Source organism: Canis aureus, chromosome 3 (genome assembly GCF_053574225.1).
Source record: "Canis aureus isolate CA01 chromosome 3, VMU_Caureus_v.1.0, whole genome shotgun sequence".
NCBI classification, from domain to species: domain Eukaryota; kingdom Metazoa; phylum Chordata; class Mammalia; order Carnivora; family Canidae; genus Canis; species Canis aureus.
Genome location: NC_135613.1, coordinates 61,891,422 through 61,918,491, shown reverse-complemented (window position 1 = coordinate 61,918,491; position 27,070 = coordinate 61,891,422). Strand labels below are relative to the sequence as shown.

At 39.8% G+C, this 27,070-nt stretch overlaps 1 long non-coding RNA gene across 6 annotated transcripts in view; it reads right to left on the bottom strand.

The window, feature by feature from the left end:
- Nucleotides 1-27,070, bottom strand: part of LOC144311166 (uncharacterized) — a 243,173-nt gene that overhangs the window by 34,013 nt on the left and 182,090 nt on the right. The window contains exon 9 of one of the 6 annotated variants that reach the window (XR_013376740.1): nt 23,498-23,623. The exons of the other annotated variants lie outside the window; for them this stretch is intronic. This is a non-coding gene — a long non-coding RNA (uncharacterized LOC144311166). Of the gene's footprint in view, nt 1-23,497; nt 23,624-27,070 lie in introns of those variants that run through there. 6 annotated transcript variants of the gene reach the window in all.

Sequence of the window (27,070 nt, the reverse complement as noted above, 5' to 3'; positions counted from 1 at the left end):
ATCCAAATGGCAACTCAACTGATTAAGACCTCAGCTTTAAATTGACCCCATGGCAAGTGCAGGGCAATGATACATCTTCCTAATGTGAATTGAAGCCTTCCGTGTTTCACATTCAATCTGAACCCTGATGGCAATTTTGGGGATTCTATCAGAGCCTGTACCTGCGTTAGGAATTGTGAAATACTGTGGGAAACACATTTCCTGGTTCATTTCAATTTGGTATATAATAACTCAGCTTTGCTGGTAATGGCATCTCAAGGTGGAAGCCATAAACCTGCTGCATGGGGCAATTACAGGGACAGAAATATAAGCCTCGTTTTCTGACCTGAGGGTCAGAGCGTGGACTTGAAGGGAAAAATCTCAGGTGGATTTCTACTTTGAGAGAGAATCAAGAGTATAATGCGTACATGGGAAAGGAATCAGGGTTTGCTCTGTGTGACACATTTTCACCCATTTTAGAGCATCAAGGTTAAACATATGCAGAGTCTAAAAATATATTTTGATGAAATGTAAAACATATCAATAGTAAGATGCCAATACATAAAATAATATACTTGTGTTTTAAAGGATAATTAACATAATGGTTTGAATATGTAGAATATTTTTGTTAGGTTAATCTGTTATATGTCCAAATAATTTCATAAATTAATTTGTGATGAAATGCAAGTATCATGTAAATACCAATCAAAACTAACACTGTCACAGGAGGTTCTACTTCAGTCTTGTGACTTGTCCAGCTGCATTTGCAACAGTAACATGTTATCTGTATCAAACATCATGCATGGGTACTGCCTACAGACCTACAATTCCTTAAAAAAAAACCCAGTCAGAACAATCTTCTAATAATTCCCACTGTGGATGTGGCTTTTAATTTTGTAAATTGTAACATAAGTGTCCTTTTCTTTGTACAATATTCAAATACTAGTAAACTCACAGAAAAACTAATGGAAAGTCCTCCTTTACCTTCTCTTTTATCCCTCTCCAGACCCCAGGAAAAACCGTCTCACAACTGACATGTACCATCTCAATGCCTCCTCCACGATTTAGAGGTAGATACAAACTTATCCTCATATTGGGTTTTTAAAACACAAAAGGTCATCTGTGATCTGTAACAGTTTCCCCCACTTGATGGTATGTTCTAAAATTGTTTTCCATGTTCATAAACATAGAACTGCCTTGCACTGTTTATCCACTACACATTCTTTCAAATTATGGGGTATCCTGTAATGTAGTTGATTCTCATTTCCAAAATATTCACTGTTATAAATAATGCTACAAGGGTTTATGGTTTCAAATAGTACAGTGGTTAAAATCTTGGGCTCTGGGTGGTCTGATTACTATTTAACTAATAAAAATCCCTGATAAAAGTACTTAAATATCTGAGGTGCATTTTCTTACTCTGCAGAAAAGAGCTAATGGTTACCTACATCACAGAATTGTTTTAAGTATTAAGTGATATAAGTGACAAGCTCTTACCATAGAGATTAGCACAGAATAAATAATAAATGTTAAATAACACACACATGTGCATACACACAGTGTATTTAAGGTGCCTGACATACCATTTAAGTGCTTGATATATGTTATTAATTTTAGAACTTCTTTGTTTTTAATAATCATTTAATATTTATCCATAAGAACTCCTTACATGAAAAGCACCAATCATTTATTATGTAATTTGTCAATATTTCCACCCAGTTGAGTTTTTAACTATATATAATCTTTTCTATATTTTTTCAATTTTATGAATACAAATTACTCAGTAATTTCCTTATGATTTTGATATATGTGTCATGCTTAGAAAGACTGTGCCACACTCCGTGCAGAGGGGGCTGCGCGGTTCCAGGAGCAGCTCGGAAGGGCTCGGGCGGCGGCTCCGCGGAGGGGGCTGCGCGGCCCGGGAGCGCGAATCCAACAGCGCAGACCCCGGAGCACAGGGCGCCGGGACACAGCCCAGGATCCCGCCTCCCCCGGGACAGGCAGAGGCCGGGAGGGCCCAGGACAGCGAGGACGCTCCTGCCCCAGCTGAGCAGATCAGCGGCCCCGCCCCGGAGCCTCCAGGCCCTGCAGACGGAGTTCCTGCCGGAGCTGAATCCAGGTTTCCAGAGCTGCCCCGCCACTGGGGCTGTTCCTCCTGCGGCCTCACGGGGTAAACAACCCCCACCGAGCCCTGCACCAGGCAGGGGCACAGCAGCTCCCCCAACTGCTAACACCTGAAAATCAGCACAACAGGCCCCTCCCCCAGAACACCAGCTAGACTGACAACTTCCAGGAGAAGCCAAGGGACTTAAAGAACACAGAATCAGAAGATACTCCCCGGTGGTTCTTTTTTTTGTTTTGTTTTGTTTTGTTTTGTTTTTGTTTTGTTTTGCTTTTTGATTTGTTTCCTTCCCCCACCCCCTTTTTTTTCTCCTTTCTTTTTCTTTCTCTTTTTCTTCTTCTCTTTTTTTTTTCCGTTTTTTTTTCTCTTTTTCTTCCCTTTTTTTTTCTTCTCTTTCTCTTTTCTTTCCTTCTTTCTCTCCTCTCTTTTTCTCTTTTTCCCAATACAATTTGCTTTTGGCCACTCTGCACTGAGCAAAATGACTAGAAGGAAAACCTCACCTCAAAAGAAAGAATCAGAAACAGTCCTCTCTCCCACAGAGTTACAAAATCTGGATTACAATTCAATGTCAGAAAGCCAATTCAGAAGCACTATTATACAGCTACTGGTGGCTCTAGAAAAAAGTATAAAGGACTCAAGAGACTTCATGACTGCAGAATTTAGAGCTAATCAGGCAGAAATTAAAAATCAATTGAATGAGATGCAATCCAAACTAGAAGTCCTAACGACGAGGGTTAACGAGGTGGAAGAACGAGTGAGTGACATAGAAGACAAGTTGATAGCAAAGAGGGAAACTGAGGAAAAAAGAGACAAACAATTAAAAGACCATGAAGATAGATTAAGGGAAATAAACGACAGCCTGAGGAAGAAAAACCTACGTTTAATAGGGGTTCCCGAGGGCGCCGAAAGGGACAGAGGGCCAGAATATGTATTTGAACAAATTCTAGCTGAAAACTTTCCTAATCTGGGAAGGGAAACAGGCATTCAGATCCAGGAAATAGAGAGATCCCCCCCTAAAATCAATAAAAACCGTTCAACACCTCGACATTTAATTGTGAAGCTTGCAAATTCCAAAGATAAGGAGAAGATCCTTAAAGCAGCAAGAGACAAGAAATCCCTGACTTTTATGGGGAGGAGTATTAGGGTAACAGCAGACCTCTCCACAGAGACCTGGCAGGCCAGAAAGGGCTGGCAGGATATATTCAGGGTCCTAAATGAGAAGAACATGCAACCAAGAATACTTTATCCAGCAAGGCTCTCATTCAAAATGGAAGGAGAGATAAAGAGCTTCCAAGACAGGCAGCAACTAAAAGAATATGTGACCTCCAAACCAGCTCTGCAAGAAATTTTAAGGGGGACTCTTAAAATTCCCCTTTAAGAAGAAGTTCAGTGGAATAGTCCACAAAAACAAAGACTGAATAGATATCATGATGACACTAAACTCATATCTCTCAATAGTAACTCTGAATGTGAACGGGCTTAATGACCCCATCAAAAGGCGCAGGGTTTCAGACTGGATAAAAAAGCAGGACCCATCTATTTGCTGTCTACAAGAGACTCATTTTAGACAGAAGGACACATACAGCCTGAAAATAAAAGGTTGGAGAACCATTTACCATTCGAATGGTCCTCAAAAGAAAGCAGGGGTAGCCATCCTTATATCAGATAAACTAAAATTTACCCCAAAGACTGTAGTGAGAGATGAAGAGGGACACTATATCATACTTAAAGGATCTATCCAACAAGAGGACTTAACAATCCTCAATATATATGCTCCGAATGTGGGAGCTGCCAAATACATAAATCAATTATTAACCAAAGTGAAGAAATACTTAGATAATAATACAATTATACTTGGTGACTTCAATCTAGCTCTTTCTATACTCGATAGGTCTTCTAAGCAAAACATCTCCAAAGAAACGAGAGCTTTAAATGATACACTGGACCAGATGGATTTCACAGATATCTACAGAACTTTACATCCAAACTCAACTGAATACACATTCTTCTCAAGCGCACATGGAACTTTCTCCAGAATAGACCACATATTGGGTCACAAATCGGGTCTGAACCGATACCAAAAGATTGGGATTGTCCCCTGCATATTCTCAGACCATAATGCCTTGAAATTAGAACTAAATCACAACAAGAAGTTTGGAAGGACCTCAAACACGTGGAGGTTAAGGACCATCCTGCTAAAAGATGAAAGGGTCAACCAGGAAATTAAGGAAGAATTAAAAAGATTCATGGAAACTAATGAGAATGAAGATACAACCGTTCAAAATCTTTGGGATGCAGCAAAAGCAGTCCTAAGGGGGAAATACATCGCAATACAAGCATCCATTCAAAAACAGGAAAGAACTCAAATACAAAAGCTCACCTTACACATAAAGGAGCTAGAGAAAAAACAGCAAATAGATCCTACACCCAAGAGAAGAAGGGAGTTAATAAAGATTCGAGCAGAACTCAACAAAATCGAGACCAGAAGAACTGTGGAACAGATCAACAAAACCAGGAGTTGGTTCTTTGAAAGAATTAACAAGATAGATAAACCATTAGCCAGCCTTATTAAAAAGAAGAGAGAGAAGACTCAAATTAATAAAATCATGAATGAGAAAGGAGAGATCACTACCAACACCAAGGAAATACAAACGATTTTAAAAACATATTATGAACAGCTATACGCCAATAAATTAGGCAATCTGGAAGAAATGGACGCATTCCTGGAAAGCCACAAACTACCAAAACTGGAACAGGAAGAAACAGAAAACCTGAACAGACCAATAACCAGGGAGGAAATTGAAGCAGTCATCAAAAACCTCCCAAGACACAAGAGTCCAGGGCCAGATGGCTTCCCAGGGGAATTTTATCAAACGTTTAAAGAAGAAACCATACCTATTCTCCTAAAGCTGTTTGGAAAGATAGAAAGAGATGGAGTACTTCCAAATTCGTTCTATGAAGCCAGCATCACCTTAATTCCAAAGCCAGACAAAGACCCTGCCAAAAAGGAGAATTACAGACCAATATCCCTGATGAACATGGATGCAAAAATTCTCAACAAGATACTGGCCAATAGGATCCAACAGTACATTAAGAAAATTATTCACCATGACCAAGTAGGATTTATCCCTGGGACACAAGGCTGGTTCAACACCCGTAAAACAATCAATGTGATTCATCATATCAGCAAGAGAAAAACCAAGAACCATATGATCCTCTCATTGGATGCAGAGAAAGCATTTGACAAAATACAGCATCCATTCCTGATCAAAACTCTTCAGAGTGTAGGGATAGAGGGAACATTCCTCGACATCTTAAAAGCCATCTATGAAAAGCCCACAGCAAATATCATTCTCAATGGGGAAGCACTGGGAGCCTTTCCCCTAAGATCAGGAACAAGACAGGGATGTCCACTCTCACCACTGCTGTTCAACATAGTACTGGAAGTCCTAGCCTCAGCAATCAGACAACAAAAAGACATTAAAGGCATTCAAATTGGCAAAGAAGAAGTCAAACTCTCCCTCTTCGCCGATGACATGATACTCTACATAGAAAACCCAAAAGTCTCCACCCCAAGATTGCTAGAACTCATACAGCAATTCGGTAGCGTGGCAGGATACAAAATCAATGCCCAGAAGTCAGTGGCATTTCTATACACTAACAATGAGACTGAAGAAAGAGAAATTAAGGAGTCAATCCCATTTACAATTGCACCCAAAAGCATAAGATACCTAGGAATAAACCTCACCAAAGATGTAAAGGATCTATACCCTCAAAACTATAGAACACTTCTGAAAGAAATTGAGGAAGACACAAAGAGATGGAAAAATATTCCATGCTCATGGATTGGCAGAATTAATATTGTGAAAATGTCAATGTTACCCAGGGCAATATACACGTTTAATGCAATCCCTATCAAAATACCATGGACTTTCTTCAGAGAGTTAGAACAAATTATTTTAAGATTTGTGTGGAATCAGAAAAGACCCCGAATAGCCAGGGGAATTTTAAAAAAGAAAACCATATCTGGGGGCATCACAATGCCAGATTTCAGGTTGTACTACAAAGCTGTGGTCATCAAGACAGTGTGGTACTGGCACAAAAACAGACACATAGATCAGTGGAACAGAATAGAGAATCCAGAAGTGGACCCTGAACTTTATGGGCAACTAATATTCGATAAAGGAGGAAAGACTATCCATTGGAAGAAAGACAGTCTCCTCAATAAATGGTGCTGGGAAAATTGGACATCCACATGCAGAAGAATGAAACTAGACCACTCTCTTTCACCATACACAAAGATAAACTCAAAATGGATGAAAGATCTAAATGTGAGACAAGATTCCATCGAAATCCTAGAGAAGAACACAGGCAACACCCTTTTTGAACTCGGCCATAGTAACTTCTTGCAAGATACATCCACGAAGGCAAAAGAAACAAAAGCAAAAATGAACTATTGGGACTTCATCAAGATAAGAAGCTTTTGCACAGCAAAGGATACAGTCAACAAAACTCAAAGACAACCTACAGAATGGGAGAAGATATTTGCAAATGACATATCAGATAAAGGGCTAGTTTCCAAGATCTATAAAGAACTTATTAAACTCAACACCAAAGAAACAAACAATCCAATCATGAAATGGGCAAAAGACATGAAGAGAAATCTCACAGAGGAAGACATAGACATGGCCAACATGCATATGAGAAAATGCTCTGCATCACTTGCCATCAGGGAAATACAAATGAAAACTACAATGAGATACCACCTCACACCAGTGAGAATGGGGAAAATTAACAAGGCAGGAAACAACAAATGTTGGAGAGGATGCGGAGAAAAGGGAACCCTCTTACACTGTTGGTGGGAATGTGAACTGGTGCAGCCACTCTGGAAAACTGTGTGGAGGTTCCTCAAACAGTTAAAAATAGACCTGCCCTACGACCCAGCAATTGCACTGTTGGGGATTTACCCCAAAGATACAAATGCAATGAAACGCCGGGACACCTGCACCCCGATGTTTCTAGCAGCAATGGCCACGATAGCCAAACTGTGGAAGGAGCCTCGGTGTCCAACGAAAGATGAATGGATAAAGAAGATGTGGTTTATGTATACAATGGAATATTCCTCAGCTATTAGAAATGACAAATACCCACCATTTGCTTCAACGTGGATGGAACTGGAGGGTATTATGCTGAGTGAAGTAAGTCAGTCGGAGAAGGACAAACATTATATGTTCTCATTCATTTGGGGAATATAAATAATAGTGAAAGGGAAAATAAGGGAAGGGAGAAGAAATGTGTGGGAAATATCAGAAAGGGAGACAGAACATAAAGACTGCTAACTCTGGGAAACGAACTAGGGGTGGTAGAAGAGGAGGAGGGTGGGGGGTGGGAGTGAATGGGTGACGGGCACTGGGTGTTATTCTGTATGTTAGTAAATTGAACACCAATAAAAAAAATAAATTAAAAAATAAATAAATAAAAAATAAAAAAAAAAAGAAAGACTGTGCCACAAAAATTATAAAAATATTCCCCTCTATCATATTATAATTTACATATTTATGCATTCCTCTCTATCATATTATCATTTATGTATTAACTGCTAACTGATTCTGGAATATATTTTTATATGATGTAAGGTATGCATCTGTTTTCTGTTTTTTTTCCCAATGCACAGCCATTTAATTCCAAGTCATGTTTTTTATCCCCTCCTCCCCCCCACACACACACACACGCCATGGATTCAGAATGTCGTCTTTGATCATATAATAAATAGATGCACACTCAGGCATGGATCTCCCCTGGGGTTCTCTAGGTATTGATCAACAGAGATTGGAGGACATTTTCCTTATTTTATAACATACATGGTTGCTTTTGGTATGAGTGTTAACCTTGTCACATGGAAATAGCTGTAAAGATTTCCAGCCATTGATCATTGATTCCTTCATCCAAAATCACATACACAGTCTTCAGCCTACTCCTGGTTATATAATATTGACTGGATCTAGGAGAAAATGAGGAAAACCTCATCTGTCTCCAGATTTAACTATTATTTTTTCTCTGCTGGAGCTGATCTCACCTGCAATTACTAGAAAAGTAATCTTATCACACTGGCTTTTCTGAAGAGCTATATGTTGTATTGAAAATATTTCTGTCTAGCCTTTACTCATATCACACACACACACACACACACAGGGCCAGACCCCTACTGACTGTGCAGGTGTAAGTGTGAACTCAGATGGACAAACCACTTAGGAGTTTTGATCAGTGACTAATTGACGCTCTGGCTGGATGTCACCTCATTGAATAGAGAAATGGATTTATTCCAAGAAATAATGTTACAGAACCATTTTAGTCAGCCAAGTTAAGTTTGAATCATAGGAAATTGCTGACTAGAACTTAACAAACACATTTAATGCTGCCTAAAAAAGAAAAAAAGAAATATAACATTTTTCTTTTCTTCAGAATGGGTAGCATTCTACTATATTCATTAAAACGCTCCTACCATGTATTCCTCTCATCCAACATACTTGTGCTCATTAATCAATACTTTAAAACCTAATTTCTTTACACGACATGAATGGAACTGGAGGGTATGATGTAGAGTGATATAAGTCAGCTGGAGAAAGACAATTATCAATTGTTATTGTTATGGTTTCCCTCATATGTGAAATATAAGAAATCGTGCAAGGGACTATAAGAGAAGGAAGGGAAACTGAGTCAGGAAAAATCAGAAAGGGAGATAAACCATGAGAGATTCTTTCCTCTGGGAAACAAACAGTTCTGCTGGAGGGGAGGGGAGTGGGGGGACAGGGTCACTGCATGACAGGCATTAAGGAGGGCACTTAATGAGATGAGGACTGGGTGTTCAGTTATATATTGGCAAGTTGAACTTAAAATTTTTAAAAACCTAATTTCTAGGATATTCCAATATTCAAAACATTTGTTTTCAGAAGCAATTTTTGCAGCTATTTTACCTATATTGTAAATAGCCCCCCAAGAGGAAATGTTGATTGCCCATTTCCTTTTCCTAGACCAGAGGTTCTCTGACGCAGTGTTCCGATCATCTCATGCATTCTGATCCAGGAGGCAAGAACAGCGCTGGAAAATGAAAGTTGCCAAGTAATTTTTTTGTCTATGACTAAAAGTCTAAATTTTAATATTTCCTTAATAATTGCACTCTTATTTAAATAGCAATCTACATTTTTACACTTGTAATTCAAAAAATAAACTAAATTTAAACTTACAAATTTTTTTTTAATTTTTATTTATTTATTTATGATAGTCACACACAGAGAGAGAGAGGCAGAGACACAGGCAGAAGGAGAAGCAGGTTCCATGCACCGGGAGCCCGACATGGGATTCGATCCTGGATCCCCAGGATCGCGCCCTGGGCCAAAGGCAGGCGCCAAACCGCTGCACCACCCAGGGATCCCATAAACTTACAAAAATTTATACAGAGTATAGTTATGAGCTCTACCTGGATTCCCGATTTACTTACATATTATTGTATTGGCTTTCTCTCTCTTTTCTTCCTTCTCTATTTCCATCAGTTTCCCCTTCTCTCTCTCTCTCACCACAGGTGTCACTTTTTAAAAAGATTTATTTATTTGTTTGTTTGTTTATTTATTTATTTATTTGAGCAGGGTGGAGAGAGAACAGAGAGGGAGGGACGAAGGGAGAGAAAAACCCAAAAACACTGCATACTGAGTACAGAGCTGACACGGGGGTCTATTTCATGACTTTGAGACCATGAACTGAACTAAAACTAAAAGTCAGACCCCTCAACCAACTGAACCACCCAAGTGCCCCTCAAAAATGTCATTTGACTCATTGTCAGTGATATTAATTTTGATTACTTATTAAAGTAGGGACTTTAAAAATAATAGTGGGTGTCTCAGTGGCTCAGCCTATTAAGCATGATTCCGGGGTCCTGGGATCCAATCTAGCACTGGGCTCCCTGCTCAGTGAGGAGTCGGCTTCTCCCTCTGCTGGTCCCCCAACTCATGCTCTCTCTCTCAAATAAATAAGTAAATAAATAATAGCTTCATTGAGAAAAATTTCACATATAATTCAACCATTCAATTCAGTATATACAATTCTTAGTTTTTAGTATATTCACAGAATTGTACAAGCACGACCACAATCAATTTTAGAACATCCTAATGTACTAAAGCATGCTCATTTTCATCCTAGAGAGAAAGTCATACCTCATTAGCAGCCACTCTGCACCCTCTCTTAGACTTCTTTTCCATTTACATGTGTCATGTGTATTTTAAGTTTGATAAAGATTTTTCTTTTCCAGGCAACAGTAGGTTTCTAAACATTTTGTAACCGAATTTATTAATATTTTCTTTTATTATATCTGAATTTTGGTCATAATTCAAAGCCTTTCCTCACGTGAAGGAATTCATTCAATTTTCTACTTTTGTACTATTTCATCTTTTTCTTACATTAGATTTATGATTCACATGATTTATTCTTATATACACTGTGAGAGGGATCGACTCTTCTCTTTTTCTAAGTGGCTCTCAAATCATTCTGCCATCATTTACTGAAAAAGTCTGCCTTTGCCCCAGTTAGTGATGTCATTTTTATCATGTACTAAAATTTCATTTGTCCTTGAGTCTATTTCTAGATTTTTGACCCTATTGGATTGGTCTTTCTGCCCAGTTATATGCCAGGAAACTCCTGCTTAATTAGAGGATTTAAGCACGTTTAGATGCCTGGTTGGTACAGTATGCTCACATAGTTCTTTTTCAGGAATTCTAAGCCATTCTTCCATGTTAATTTTTCATAAAACTTTAGTTACACTGTGTTTAAAAAAATTGGCTTTTGTATCAAATACACATTATATTTATTAAATGGATTAAACTAGTACATTTACAGTGTTGCATTGTCCTACCTCCTTTTTTCTTTGCTTGTTTGTTTCTTAGCAGAGAGATGGGGTGAATTTACATGAGGTGATTCAGTAATTTTGTATAACCAAGGGCCTGTCCATGAGAGTTAGTCACACATGCAAGCATCAAGCTTCATGCATGTCACAAAATGGACAGGAGGCTGCAAAACTCTTTTCTAGTGCATAAAAATCAAGATTCTTTAAGAAAATCTGAAAAATAATAATGCTAAAGAATGACAATTTGGGCTGGACAATATGGCTATATCAAAGTCATGAAGACACAGAATATTTTCACAGAAGGATTGCAGGAGATTACACCTAAGATTGATGAGGATATATGATGAGGATATATAAAAGTTTAATGTACTCATTACTTTCTCATTACTTTCATCAGAAAATAAAAGGCTAAGTTGACAAGATGAGTCCTCAGGCATATAAACTTGTTATTTTGTGTAATGTAGCTTCCAATTTTTTTCAACTAATGACATATACTTACAGTAAACTAGAAGGAATTTTACAAAATAATGATTATTCCCTCAGAAACTTTTTAATAGAGGATCTCTGGGTGGCTCAGCGGTTTAGCGCCTGCCTTTGGCCCAGGGCACGATCTTAGAGTCACAGGATCGAGTCCCACGTCGGGCTCCCGGCATGGAGCCTGCTTCTCCCTCCTCCTGTGTCTCTGCCTCTCTCTCTCTCTATGTCTATAATAAGTAAGTAAGTAAGTAAATAAATAAATAAATAAATCTTAAAAAAAAGAAACTTTTTAATAGATGTTCGGTTTTTAGAGTAAGTTTGTAGGAAGAATGAGCAAAATTCTAATTCTGGAGTTTTTAATGTCTCCTCTGAAAGTAGAAGCAAATCTTTCTACAGTGTCTTTTTAATATGTTTTCAATTATTTTTGCTTTAAATTAGATCATTTTCCCCTTGGCCTCGCCAAACAACAGCAACCACAAAGAATACATTGCAAAGCACCACAAACAGGAACTATAATCTTAACAGCCAGAGAAGACCATTCCATGTCTGTGCTCTATCCACGCTCTCAGTGCACATCCAAACACTTAGAGCACCCAAAAGAATTAAGGTTGAAAATTAAGCCTTCAGGCTGATGACCTCTGGGAATGTTTCTTGTTTAATTATCCTCTCATTCTGGTTTTTTTTATTGTTTTTGGGTTGATTGTTTTGCTTTTATGTTTTTTATTTATATTTATTCATGACTGACACAGGGAGAGAGAGAGAGAGAGAGAGAGAGAGGGAGGCAGAGACACAGGCAGAGAGAGAAGCAGGCTACATGCAGGGAGCCAGATGTGGGACTCGATCCTGGGTTCCAGAATCACGCCCCGGCCGAAGGCAGCACCAAACTGCTGGGCCACCGGGGCTGCCCGATTATTTTGCTTTTAATAGACATGCATGTCTGCATGGAGCTCTGGATCTCTGTGACGAAAATAGAAAAGAAAGATTTATAACTAGTTAAGAAGGAAATAGAAAAGAATTTGGCTTATACTGGGGACAATATATTACTGGGGATCAAATTTAATTGTGACAAAGATTTCTAAGGATGATTTAGAAATATTGAGGACTGGAAAATATCCTCCAAATGACTTGTTTTTCACAGATGATAAGCGATGCTTGCGAGTGCACCTTCTGGCATCACTGTAATTTTTTGATAAAAGTAAAAGAATTAACTTCCTCTAAATCAAAGTACTAATGGGTATGAGATGGTGGTACAGGGAAGGATGTGTTAGAATCACTTGTTCATTCACTCCAGTGTTACTGATGTAAATTTGTGAAATACGGACAAATGAAACAAGTTGTAGTTAAAAAAAATATCAAAAACAAACAAAAACCAGTGTGAAGTATAAAAATTGTTGCCAAAATAATCAGTGTCCAGTTGTCGAAAAGGAATGGGTAATTGCCATGTGCAGACACTCAAATGCCATCTGTTGCATTTGAATTAATTTCTTCACTGTCTTCCACACAGGTAGCAAAGGGCAGGGGCAGTGCATTCTTTCAGAAAATTGAGTTTTTGAGACATGGCTGATATGTTGTCTTCAGTTGTTTTAGTGATCCATTCAGCCATGACATCACTGTTGATTTTGAAAAAAGCTGAAGGGAACTATAGAATGAACAGAGCATTTGTTAAAAAGGTAAACATCGGCATCATTAATTAAATGAATTAATTCTGCATTATTTCTGAACATCTACTGCTGCCAGGGACTGTTCTATTTGCTGAGAGCAAGCAGTTGAAATACATGAAAGCCTTGCCCCTAATAGAGCTCCCATCCTGAGTGAAAAAGGCAGTAAACAAACATTAACTTGCACTTCCTGAACATTAAATGTGTGACTGCATTTTTCTAAGAATTACCCACATTACCCCACCTAATATTCACAAAATCCCTGAAATGGGAAACGTAAAGATACTGAAGAGAAAAAGAAGGTAATTTACACAGCCAGTAAGTAATAATTCTGAGAATCTGAAGCCAAGCTGCATAAACTCCAGATGTTGTAATGAGTCATGAAGGAAATAAGACAAGAGAAGGGAATCTAAAATCAAAGATGCTCATGGTGGGGCGTGGTCGATAATTCTGAAAATGATGGTGATGGGAAGCTGTTTTTGAGAAGGTGATTTTGGGCAGAGAGGGAGATTCTTAAGTCTAAGGGATGAGCCTTCTAAATAGAGGGAAGAGCAAAGGGGAACACAGCTGAGGACAGGATGTTGTAGAGCAATGAGGAGTGAGCATGGGGAATAGTGATGAAGGGAGAAGGGAGTACAAGACCACAACACATGGATTTGGCAGGGGAGGCAGTGGTGGTGGTGGCCCGCTTTGAATCACTTTCTCTGTCTTCGGTGCCCCTGACAGTGCTGTGACCCTCACAGGCTTGGGGTACTGGCTCTGGGAACTTGCCTCTGGAAGGAAAACTGTTCTCCAGTGCCTGGGGTCCTTCTTGTCTTCCCCACACCCACACCCACACCCACACCCACAGAACACGCCCAGTGCCTGCGAGTCATGTCTCCCCTGAGCAGCTAGTGACCAGCAGGTACAGCATAAGGAGAAGCAGCTCTCCAGCCTTGAGTGGGCACCTGAGCTGAAGAGGAATTTATGCTACAGAGTTTCCCTGTAGGATGAAGTTCAAGCTACCTTCCTCAGAACTGGGCCTGCAGTTGTCCTCTTGCTTGGCATCTTTCCCCTTGCTTCCCTGCTATCCTCACCTCTGTACTGTTTCTCCCCAAGAGCACTTTCTTAATAGCGTGCACAGGAATCTTCATTTCAGGGTGTATTTTTTAGGAACTCCATGCAAGACAAATGACATTCAGTAACCTAAACTGGTCCATCAAGGAGGTGGATTCTAATCCTCCAGGATTGAAATCTGGAGTTGGCCTCCTCTGTGGCCGGATATCACTGAAGAACACATCCCTGGGGGTGAGTGCGGTGCATATGCCCTGTGCCATGCTGCACAGTGGATCCATCCAGGCAGGAGCAGGCACATGAGTACATGTGGTGCGTCCATGCGAGCAGGTGGGGCGGCAGAGGGAGAAGTAGATGGCCCGCTGAGCAGGGAGCAGGACCTGGGGCTCAATCCCAAGACCCTGACATCATGACCTGAGCCGAAATCAAGAGTCAGACACTTAACCAACTGAGTCACCCAAGCGCCCCTTCATATTGTTTTTTCAAAGGAAAAAAAAAAAAACAACTTTTTATCTAAATAGGTCAGTGGGACCTCTTAGAAATCAATTCAGAATTCAATTATAAAATAGTGTCTATGCTCAGTTCAGAGGAAAGCCTCTCATTTGGAGTTTTAATTTAAAATTAGGCTTTTGATTTGAGATTTCTTGTTTTTCCATGTAAGCATTTACAGCTATAAAATTTCCCATTAGCCCTGCTTTTGAGACACCCAATAGGTCTTGGTACACTGTGTTTTTATTTCTATTCAGCTGTCAACCCCTTGTGTTTCTAGTAAACCTTGTGGTTTATTCTTTGATTTAAGGGTTGAGAGTGTATGTTGGGTTTTTTTTTTCTCTATTTCTACATATTTATATACTTTTATAATGTTCATTCTTGTTCTTTTGTAGATTTTTAACTTTATCACATAACTATCAGAGAAGATGCTCTACGTTATAGTACCCTTTAAAATTTACCCAGAATTGCTTTGTGGCCGCACACATGCTCTATCCTGGAAAGCATATTACTATGCATTTGAGAAGAATGTGTATAGCTGTAGATATTGGGTCAAGTGTTTTGGATGTGTCTGCTAGAGCTAGTTGGTGTGTTGTGCTCTTCAAGTCCTCTGCTTACTTATCTTCTGTCTGGCTGTTCTCTCCATTATTGGGAATGGGACTTGAAGTCTCCAAATATTCTTTTTTTAATTTTTTAAAAATTATTATTCATGAGAGACGCATAGAGAGAGGCAGAGACACATGCAGAGGGAGAAGCAGGCTCCCTGCAGGGAACCCGATGCAGGACTCTATCCCAGGACCCTGAAATCACGACCTGAGCCAAAGGCAAATGCTCAACCACTGAACCACCCAGGTGCCCCTTTCCAAATATTTTTGTACAACTATTTCTGTCTTCAGTTCTGTAGATGTTTGCTTCATACATTTTGATGATCTGTTACGAGGTATGTAAATGCTTTAATTGTTACAGCTTCTTCCTATATTGGAACTCTTGTTAATAGGTTATCTTCTTTGTCATTTATATATATATTTTTTCAATTTACACACTCTTTAGCCTCCTCTTAGCATACTTACTTGTCCTTTCTTCTGGTTACTATATTAATGGAAGATCTTCCTCTCTCCTTTCAATATCAACCTATTTGTGGTTTGGGATCCAAAGTGAGTTTCTTTTTTTTTTTTTTCTTTTAAGATTTATTTATTTATTTATTTATTCATGATAGACACACACACACACACATAGAGAGGCAGAGACACAGGAGGAGGGAGAAGCAGGCCCCATGCCGGGAGCCCGACGTGGGACTTGATCCCGGGGCTCCAGGATCGTGCCCCGGGCCAAAGGCAGGTGCCAAACCACTGAGCCACCCAGGGATCCCCCCAAAGTGAGTTTCTTGTAGAACACATATAGTTGGATCTTTTTATTTTTTTAATCTTATTATTTTATATAAGTGAGATTGTACAGTGTTTGTTTTTCCCTCCTATTTCCTTTAATAGAATCCATTCAAAGCCCATCCATGTTCTTACAAATGGCAGGATTTCCTTGTTTTTGTTGTTTTAATTGTTGAGTTATATCGCATATAAAACACACACAGTGTCTTTATCCATTCATCTACTCATGGACACTTAGGTTGTTTTGACATCTTATCTGTTGTCAAGAATGCTGCTGTGAACATGGGGTACATATCAGTGCAGTTACTGATTTTGTTTCCTCTGGATATATTCCCAGACCTGGAATTGCTGGATCATGTGGCAGTTCTATCTTTAATTTCTTGGGATCTTCCGTAGTGTTTCCCACACTGTCTGTACCAAGTTACAACTCCACCAAGAGTGCAGGAGGGTTCCTTTCTTTTTTCCTCATCAGCACTTGTTATCTCTTATCTTTTTTAGGACAACCATACCAACCGGTGTGAGGTAATATCTTATTATGGTTTCAAATTTCGTTTCAAAGGTGCATACAAAAAGAAGAAAATTTAGACGGGGAAATACTACTGTTTAGGTTTGATGGACTCAGGATATGCTCTCGGGATTTTGAGGAGAAACAACCCATCTCACACATCTGTTCCCCCTGCTTTAATCATAATCCAGCTACAAGTCATAAGCCAATCAGACAGATAACTTAAGCTGGCAGGACTATGGGGATCCATACTTCTTTTTCAGATTAATTTAACAGAAGACTGCTTTAAGGATTTGTTGGAATATTAGGCTGCATGAAGAGTCTATTAATCTGTCATCTCTATAAATCTCTGAGAATCACAAGGCTTTTTAAAATTAAAATCATATGACTTTGTATACATACAAGTTCCTGCAGCTATGTAAAAGGCTGAGAATTGGTGAAGATTGAACAATTGCTCCTTGCAAAGTTTGCAGGCTGCCTTTGAGCAGCTCCATCCTAACCTGCCGCTTCAAGCCTTGCTCATGCACAGGATGCTGCTCATTTTCTCTACAAGTGTGCTCCAGACTCAGGTGCGCTCCCCCCCCCCCCCCCCCCCCAGTGATAATTCTTCTCGACTCTCTCACTGTAAAAATTGAGATGCACATGCTCCTTGGTTTAAACAGTCTTTTAATCTCCACTAAACATTCTTTGTTAGTTTTGTTTTCTCTATCTCCCCATGTAAGCAAAGTAATTTTGTTGCTTGTGAGAAAGCAATGATTATTTTATCTTAGACTTAAATAAATCACTCAGCAGTAGGCTCACTGCTTCTGCAGAGTGAAAGTGGAATCTGCAATATTCTTGCTAAAAGACATTTATCCAAGATCCAGCTTAGCCTAAGAGAAGCAGACATAACTAAATATGCTAGTGTAATCGGGCTCTTCCTTAACATAAAAAAGCAAGCAGAGGAGTTTTTTGTTATAAATGCCACAACAATAATATCCAAGCACATGGTGATTAATTGTTACACAGTATTATAACATTTATGTCACTAGTCACATTGTTACCTAGGATAATTTCCCTGACTTCAAAGTTTCTATTATAGGAAAAAATGGAAATGATTACGTTTGATATTTAGTCATCTCTATTCAAGCGGCCCATTCCAACTCTGCCTGCAGTGGTTTCCCCTCCAGGGATGGCACCGTGGAGACAGGAGATTTACACATCTGTATCCTGCTCACTCAGAACACTGCTCAGGGGAGGGAGGGATGTAGCCACTAACAAGCAGACATCATTTTTGTTGCCCAAATCCTGCAGTTGGGTTTGTCTTTTCATTTCCTGGTGGAGGATGGTGTCCCAGAGGACCCCAGGTCAGGCCTCTCCGGTGCTCCCTTGCCCTTTATTCACCTGGCCTTCCCAGCCTGGGACAGCACAGCCATGTGCTTTATGTGTCAAGCTCACCTCTGTTGTCTCCTGAGAAAATCCTTCAGTTCCTACAATCACTGGGCTCTTTTCCTTTAATCATTTCTTGCCTTGCTGCCTACTTGCAGACACCACAGAGGCTCCTGCACCTGGGATTCTCTGTCCCCAGGGCTCCTCTGCATGTTGGATGGCTTCTCCCCTGCCCCACCCCCCCACACCGACCTCTTCTGTAACCCCCACACTACTGAAAGGTGATACTCATTCTTCTCAGCATACAACCCCCACCAGAGGACCAAGCTTGCAGGTGTTGTGATACAGAGCCTGGCTGCCACTTGCCCCTGGTTGTACACTATGGAAATTCTCATTACTAGTTTTCATACCCAGTAGGTACAACAGCGTGGGAAAGCTTTCCTGGGGGGCTCAAAGATCCTCAAGAATGTGAAGATCCCTTTGAAAATTGGGGGCAGAGTGGGTTGTTTCTTTTACTTGTACATTTGCATAGAGTCTACTGACATTGTCTTCTCAAATTATAAATGGAATTGTCTTGCAGATCATTTACAATTCTTTATTAAAATAGATGAAAACCTCTGATTTTTTGACTCAGGCAGAGAACACGCCAGGATTTGGAGCCTTTCATTTTCCTCTGAACACTATGATTACAAACACCTGTCAGATGGGGACAGCGTTAAGGTGGCCTCGGTGAAAAACCTGGGAGGATGAATTCATTGCCACGGCCTTGACAAAGGTGGTGCCAGGATACAGTTACCATGAGGGTCTCCAAAGCAGTGACAGGTGAAGATTTTCTGGGAGTCTTGGGGGTAAATCAAATACAATTTAAACTAACCCTGTCTGGGCTCACACCAGGATCCCAGAAAGAACTTTTAGTGATACAGCAAGAGAGTAGAACTTACTATGGAGTAAACAAAAAATATCAACAGTAATGAACATCAACAGTGACCAACTTTGGATATGTGTGTGTGTTTGAGGAAACTATAAATGTCTAGATAAAAAGCATACTTAAAACAACAACAAAACAAAATTTTTCCTTATTATATCTAATGCTCTCTGAAGTCAGAGATTATCTAATGTTTAAGCACAAAAGAGGCCCTGCTCAGTCAGTACATTCTCAGACTCTAGATGTTTTTCTTTTTCTTTTTTTTTTTTTTTGATAAATTAAAATGCAATTGATTTGGGGTAGTAAAATATAGGGGTATGTTCTAGGTTAGAGCAGAGTTCTAGAATATAGCAAAGTTGTAAAGTATTAATCATTATATGGATCAATAACCAAAATAGGAACCCCTATTTTGGTCCAAAAACAAAGTTCAGATGATTTTACAAAACAAAGATTCCCAAGGGCAGAGAATAAGTTTTGTCTGCACACGTATAGCATTCGGTGAAGGTAATTAAATACATCAACTGGGTACAAGAGGAAAGAAAGGAGACACTCATGCTGTGTACCAGGGACATGCTTCCCTCTTCCACATCCTTCCTGATTCCCCCACTGGTCCCTGGCCTGACCACCATGGGCAGCATCTCCTCCTGCAAGCTCCCCATCCCACTGTGGACCTGCGCGTTCTCCACATGGTGAGGGCACTCAGCACCTGCGTGGAGCACTCACGGCTAGGGCACGGTGGCCCAATTAGCCTTGGAAATGAGAAGTTGGATGGTACAGACATGTGGCTTTGAATCCTGACTTGAAGGCAAGGATGCACATTCGGAAGCCAAGTCGAGTTGGACAGACACAAGGTCACTCACCCAAGAACTTCCTACCTGCCCATGACTGCAAATAAGACAAATGGCATGATAGGAAGGCCACAAATGTGATCTGTGATAGTCTGAGGAAAAGGAATTCTTCTACCAAGGACATAGCTTTGGAAGGAGAGAGCTGGGCAGCCCCCGTGGTGCAGCGGTTTAGCGCCGCCTGCAGCCCAGGGCCTGATCCTGGAGACCCTGGATCGAGTCCCGCATTGGGCTCTCTGCATGGAGCCTGCTTCTCCCTCTGCCTGGGTCTCTGCCTCTCTCTCTCTCTCTCTATGTGTCTCTATGAATAAACAAATAAAATCTTTAAAAAAAAAAGTAAGGAGAGGGCTGTATTTCTTCCCGTGTGTTGGGCAAAAACTAACAGTACAGCTATGCTCCTGCAGAATGGCTTCTCTTCAATGTTTCCACCCAGTTCAGCTTCCTAATCATCTCTCACGTCACTCCTGCACCTTTCGTGTTGATTTTAGGGCACTGTGCAATGTCAGGGCAGGAAAGGGCCCTTGCAATTCTCTACAACATTTCATTACAGACTGGAAAACTGAGAATCAGGTCAGCCAGGTGCCCTATTGTTCCTACAGAGAGCTGTCAATAGACATTTTAGACACAGCTGAGGTCTTCTGAATCTCATTCCAGTTCTCTCTGGCCTATCAATCAGCCCACTGTTTTCTTCTTCCTTCCTATGAGGATAGCCTAGGGGTGGTGGGGGAAGTGTGTGTGTGTGTTTGTGTGTGTGTGCACGCACACGTCTACCGCATGTATGTTACTAGGGATCACTTATTGAAAAGAGAGGGTTACTAAGGAAAGTATGGAAGAGTTTCTAAGAATTGTTCTGAAGCTTAATACAACTGCCAAACTTCTTCAAAGGAATTTTAATTCACTCTTTTAACAATGAATTTGTATCTATTAGTGTCCTCGGAGCAACGCTGCCCAGTGAGCACCACAAATAGAAGCCACACATGGAATTTTAAATATTCTACTAGGGGATCCCTGGGTGGCTCAGCAGTTTAGTGCCTGCCTTTGGCCCAGGGTGTGGTCCTGGAGTCCCGGGATCGAGTCCTACATCGGGCTCCCTGAATGGAGCCTGCTTCTCTTTCTGCCTCTGTCTCTGCCTCTCTCTCTCTCTAATGAATAAATTTTTAAAAATCTTAATAAATAAATAAATAAATATTCTGCTACTTATGTTGAAAACATAAAAATAAGTGATATATATTTACTAATATATTTTATGTAACTCAGTATACCCAAATTAGTATTTCAACCCATATTCAATACAAAAATTCTTAAAACGTTTACATTTTTGTCTTGAAAACCAGTGTGTATTCCACATTGCCTTCAGACCATTCACATTTTAGGTACACAATAGCTGTGCATGCATAACAACCACCATATTGGGCTACATAGCCTTCAAACATAATTTCTTAGTATAACTAGTCTTCAGTCACAGAAATCATAGACATTGTCCATTTAGTAGCTATGACTTTGGCATGAGATGTCAATCATGTCTCATCAGTGACTACTGATCATTAAAATTGTCAGCTTCTTGATGAACACCTTTGCACATCTTCAAAAATAGGTTTGCTTTTGTAACTGCCAACTCACAGAAGCATTTGTCACATGCTTTAATCAGATGCAAGAGGTTTTAGTCAAAAAAAACACTGAAAATATTCTTTAATTAACTTATGTTAAAGTATGGCAGAAAACAAGCAGATTATCTTTAAGAGTCCCATAGCAACCTACTGCATTTTCTGTAACTTACTTGCATTCAAAATGTATTTCCATTTCTGAAGCTGTTAAAATAATTGGATGGTTTTCTGTTTGAAATGCTGAGTAATTTAAAGTGATTCTCAGTTGTTCTCAACCGGGCCTGACATCCTAAGTGCTTCCAGATATTCAAATCCCTCAAAGTGATTACAGATCCCTTCCTGCACATCAATATTGCTGACTTCTATTTAAGTGTTCCATTTTACAGGTTGACTGACTGAATAAAAGTATGAATTAAAAACCAGCCTGGGTACCACTAGCCTGGGATGACTGGTACCCAAAATGAAAATTCACAGTAGTACCTGAGGTTATAGCCACCAAACGTGGCACTGGCCTTAGCTTTGAATGCTTGGCTAGCCAAATGCAAACATTTGGGGGCAAATCATAAAGGATAAAGAAAGGAATCACTAAGTGAAGAAATAGGTGGTTTCTGTCTTCAGAAAATGAAGTCCTATTGATGAGAAGTGAAGATGAAATCAATCAGAAAACAATTCTTTTCTTCTTTTTAATAACACAAAAGTGGGAATAATCTCCAGGTCTCCCTGGCAGAAGAAAAAAGTAGAAAGGGAAGCAGAACCCAAATGGTAGAAATAACCACAAAGGAGACTCCATGTGTCCTTACATGTTCACTGTGGCTTTGATGCTGCTGACTCACTCTGGCATAGGTCCATGCCTGCCACCTGCCACAGGACACCTCCAAGAGCCCTGCTTCCAGTCTGCTCTCTTTCAGAGGAAGAAGCATTTTTACATGGCCCAACTCTATTCTCTGCCTCTTAAAATTATGATGTTGCTCCCATATGAGTTTAGGAGTCATGCATTTGGCTGTATCAAATCCAAGTTATTTAGGGGATCTGCCAAGGGCTACCACTCATTCTTCCATAATGCTTTCTAAATGGAAACTCTAAAGCCTCTACAGCAGATTAGGCACAGATTTCATATCTTGAGGAAGATTCCCACTCAATTTAGATAAAGGTAGATGAAGTTGGTCAAAAAAAACAACAAAAAAGGGGTTTAAAATAAGGTCTTCAATAAAGCATAAGCATCTCTATTTTCTAAAAGAAAAAAAAATACTTGTAGGAGATGAATCAAATTCTCATAGCAGATAGTCTGATTCACTTTATCTGATTAACACTTCTATTTGTGCCAGGAACTTCTGATAGAAGTTGAATGTTGGAGAGAGAAAAGAAGGAATTAGGGAAATGTGAAAGAGACCATTTGTATGAGAAGCCAAACAGCAATAGGCACACAGTAATGGCTTAGGAGTTTGTGGTGTTGCGTCTCTGCTGGCGCTCACTTCTCTCACGCGTCATGAGTGCGCAGTGAGACATAAGCATCTGTTATGCTGGATAACATTTTAGAAGCGTATCAAAATTGTGTTTCAGCTTTGACACAAGGAGCTCTATTTTGATATTTTCTGAAAATACTCCCTTTGAATAAACCATTTTAAAATATCATCACATTTGCAAAAAGCCACACTCAATTTAACTGCAAAAGAACACCTTTTCTTTACCGAGCCAACTGCCAAAACATTTGAAAATGTTCTCAATTTAAAAGGCGAGTCTATTTGTCCCCACAGAAGAATCTGGAGCGCAGACAAGAAGTTTCCAATAATACTCCTCCAAATGGTGTGGAAGCTCCTTTAATGCCAGCAACAGGGAAGCAGTCTGAGTCCCACCATTTGAAGATGGGGCAATCAGTGCCCTCAAAGAGGGTTTTGAGTCACATACCCAGGTCTAAACCTCAGTTTGTCAAAACTGAACTGCTTGGCCTTCAGTGAATTAGTTTTTACAGGTCTCAGTTTCCATAACTGCAAATTGGAGACAACGGTACCACCGCAATAGGCTTTTGGGAGGACTGCGTGGAAGCATGTATGTTGTGGGTCATCACCACATTGCCTGGCCTGCGGGAGATGTACCATGAAACAAGAGTTTTCATCCTAATCACCACATACATGAAAAGCATCAGAGCCTGCCACTCCCCAGTTTAAAATCCTAAAGTGCAGATAAATATGAACCTCCTTACCATGCAGGAGGTTCCTTCTCCCTGATGTCACTCAACAATGCATCCTGCTTGGCTCACGTCTGGCCAGGGGACCTTCATTGGGCACATGGCACAGGTCCAGCTATCCCAGCACTCGCTGCTTTCCTGCCCATGACAACAAGGACAATCAGTACATGAATAAATGAACCCTTCCTTCAAGCTCTTCAAGCTCAGTAGTGAGTGAGTCATGAAACTGAGGTCGGGTCAGGAAACTGATACAGATGATACAGGAGAAGGTGGAGTAGAAAGAGATAGTGGTCGAATGGATTAAGGTTAAAATATCTTAATTTTGCAGAATTATAAAAGAAAAACATGTTAACACGTTGCTATGACCCCTCTCCAGGTTTATAAAAGGGTTTTTGTAACTCTTATCTCTATTGTTTATAATAAAAGCAAGTTTCAATCAACCATGCTAAATTGAAGTGGAATTAGCTTTCCATTTTCCTCTAAAGAAAGTGATACTGCAAAATTGTTAAACTGAGGAAAAGTAATCAAAGAGTAAACAGCCAAAAATGTAGGATTAGAAGTACTGTGAAGGTATACTAGGCGGTTAAATAAGAAAAACATTATTACTGTTTCCTGGATTTGTTTACATTTAGAAACTCATTAAGCTTTTTAAAATATATAACTTGTGATTTATTTTTCATCCTAGTAAACATTCACTCCCATCCCTAACTTTGTGTTTGTGATTTTGAGCTGTGTGAATTCAGGCCCCACACCACCTGGATTCAGCCCGCCAGTCCAATATGCCACCAGGACGTCCGCCTGCAGGTCAGGGCACCTATTCTACACAGTTGTGTATCGAACGTTGAATATCAAACCTCCTTACTACCTTTCCCCAACATTTTGTCTTAAGCTGGAGTAGAAGTATTCATAGAGGCCGTGTGTGTCTACATGTGCCCCTGTGTTTCTTGTGAACTAGTGAGAATGGAAAGGAGTGTCTCTTGGTATCAATCAGAGGTGGGTAGTGGAAATACATCCCGCTCCTACATAGGACATCATTTCGAGACTTCATATTGTCAACGTCAGAAACTTAGTTCTGGGTATACATTTCTTGGTAACCCGTTCGGCTTCCTCAGAGCCGTGTAGGTAAGCAATGAAAGGAACACGAATTAAACATGATAACTCTTCTCAAGTTCCCTGGAGTGAGATTGAATGCTCTCTTTCCTGCCTCAAAGGCTTAGCTTGATTTATAGAAAACCTGTTATAGCCATCCTGTGGGATTTCTGGTCTATTTTTCAGAATTCTTCCTGAGAAGATTGTAGGTATGCAGTCTCTTAGAGCTATAGTGGTTAATATTCTGCACAGGATGATTCCTTTTTTTTTTTTAATTTTTATTTATTTATGATAGTCACACACACACACACACAGAGAGAGAGAGGCAGAGACACAGGCAGAGGGAGAAGCAGGCTCCATGCACCGAGAGCCTGACGTGGGATTCGATCCCCGGTCTCCAGGATCGCGCCCTGGGCCAAAGGCAGGCGCTAAACTGCTGCGCCACCCAGGGATCCCAGGATGATTCCTTTTAAATAATACTCTATCTGTAAATGTTTAATATTGCAAATAAAATAATTTAACTTTTACCTATAATAATTCTGAAGATAGTTATACCTGATTTAAGGTGTTCTATTGGAAAATCTGTATATTTTATTAATGGGAAAAGCTATAAAATATGATGAAAACCTATCTAAATTTACTTAATAAACCTTTGGTATGTGTCTCTTGAACATCTTCTTCACAATATCGTCTTGATTTATGCAGATAATTCCCTTTCATGACCTCAGACATAAAGACCATATTAGAAATATCAAAGCACTGTGTACTTAGTGTAATTCCAAAATCAAACAAGACTCCATTAGTTGCATTATCAGCATATGAAACAGAAGAAAGGATGGATGGATACTATATATTCCATCAACTACTTCACAAATTGCTTTGTCAAAACTCTATGCTGCAACGATTATAAATAATTTACCAGGAGATATATATATATATATATATATATTTTTAACTTTGGATGCTAAGAAAGTGCCGTAATACATTTTGTACATCATCATCCCAGAGATGGGCATTAATGAAAAAGAGAACCCACAATCCTCAATGGTAAGGGAAATCAATGCTCTTTGCTTGTATACACCAAAGGAAAAATAGGGAAAACACCCTCACACATATGGAGGATACCCCAAGTCCAGAGAAGTAAGAGGCTTCTAGCTTTGGAAGTAATTACCCTTTCAGACTGTGATTTTATGCGTTGAAACAGTGCCCATCCATGTATATCCCTAGGTGATTAGTAGAGTCTCACATTTGATGAGTTCTCAATAAGCCTTCACAGAATAAATATATGAGGGAAATCAAAATTTTAAAAGTTAAACAGAAAAGAGCCCACATAACTCTCCTTATGCCACCAGGAGTCTTTTTTCTTTCAAACAAGAACCCATTAATCAGTTCTTTTCTGAAAATAATATTTAAGTGGTATATATCTTCCCAAATATACTGTTACAAACCTCATATATTGTGATTGTATCCATCAGAACACAACCAAAGACATGATCAGCTCCTCTGGAAAATGCCTGCTCTTCTCTGCCAATGAAATTCCCTTGACCTACCAGTCTAATAACTAACATGAGACGAGCTCAAAGAATTTGTGTCTATTGCAAGTCAGCTGCTGACTATGCTAATACATCGGAACTTTATGTCCCCTTGTCCCCATCGGCTGACATGTCTCCTTGGGAGTCAGAGCCTGAAATCTCTGCACCTGGACTGGGAAAGGGCTCATCCATACAAAATCCCAGTTACCCTAAAGCCTTGTTCCTTCCAAGATTCTCCTTTCCACCCTTCTCCCATTGATAACATACAGATATCCTGTGAGCCTTCCATTGTCAATTGGAATGTTGATGTCAGTAAAGCATTGCCATTAACCTAAGTCAGAAAGAAGGGTACAGTTTTTGGACACTGGAGCCTGCATGGCAACATTTTGGCTTTGTGTCACATAGCAGCATACCAGGACCCCATATTCCTGTTCTCCATGGTTTTATAACAAAGTTACTTTAGTTTCTCAAGTATTTAATGTTTTAAAAAGATTTATTTATTTGAGAGAGAGAGAGAGAAAGGGCATGTGTGCATGCTGGAAGAGGAGTAGAAGGAAAAGGAGAAAGAGAATCTCCAGCAGACTCCCTGCCCATCATGGAGCCCAATGTGAGGCTCAATCCCACCACCCCAAAATCACCCTCTGAGCCAAAATCAAAAGTCAGATGTTCAACTGACTGAGCCTTCCAGGTGCCCCTCAAGTATTTAATTTTTTGAATAAAATTCACATAAATATATACCATATTAACTATATTTAAGTAGTAGAAATTACCAAAGGGGGAAAATGCATAGAGTGAAAAGCCTCTCTCTCTCATACACCAGTTTCTGTTTTCCTATGCAGGACATCCGCTTATATATGTATCTTCTCTTTTTCTACAGCAATAGAAACGGTCAATAAATACTGTTCAGCATATTGCATGCTAATAATAAATCATAGAGTTCTTTCTACCTAAAAATATAAGCAAC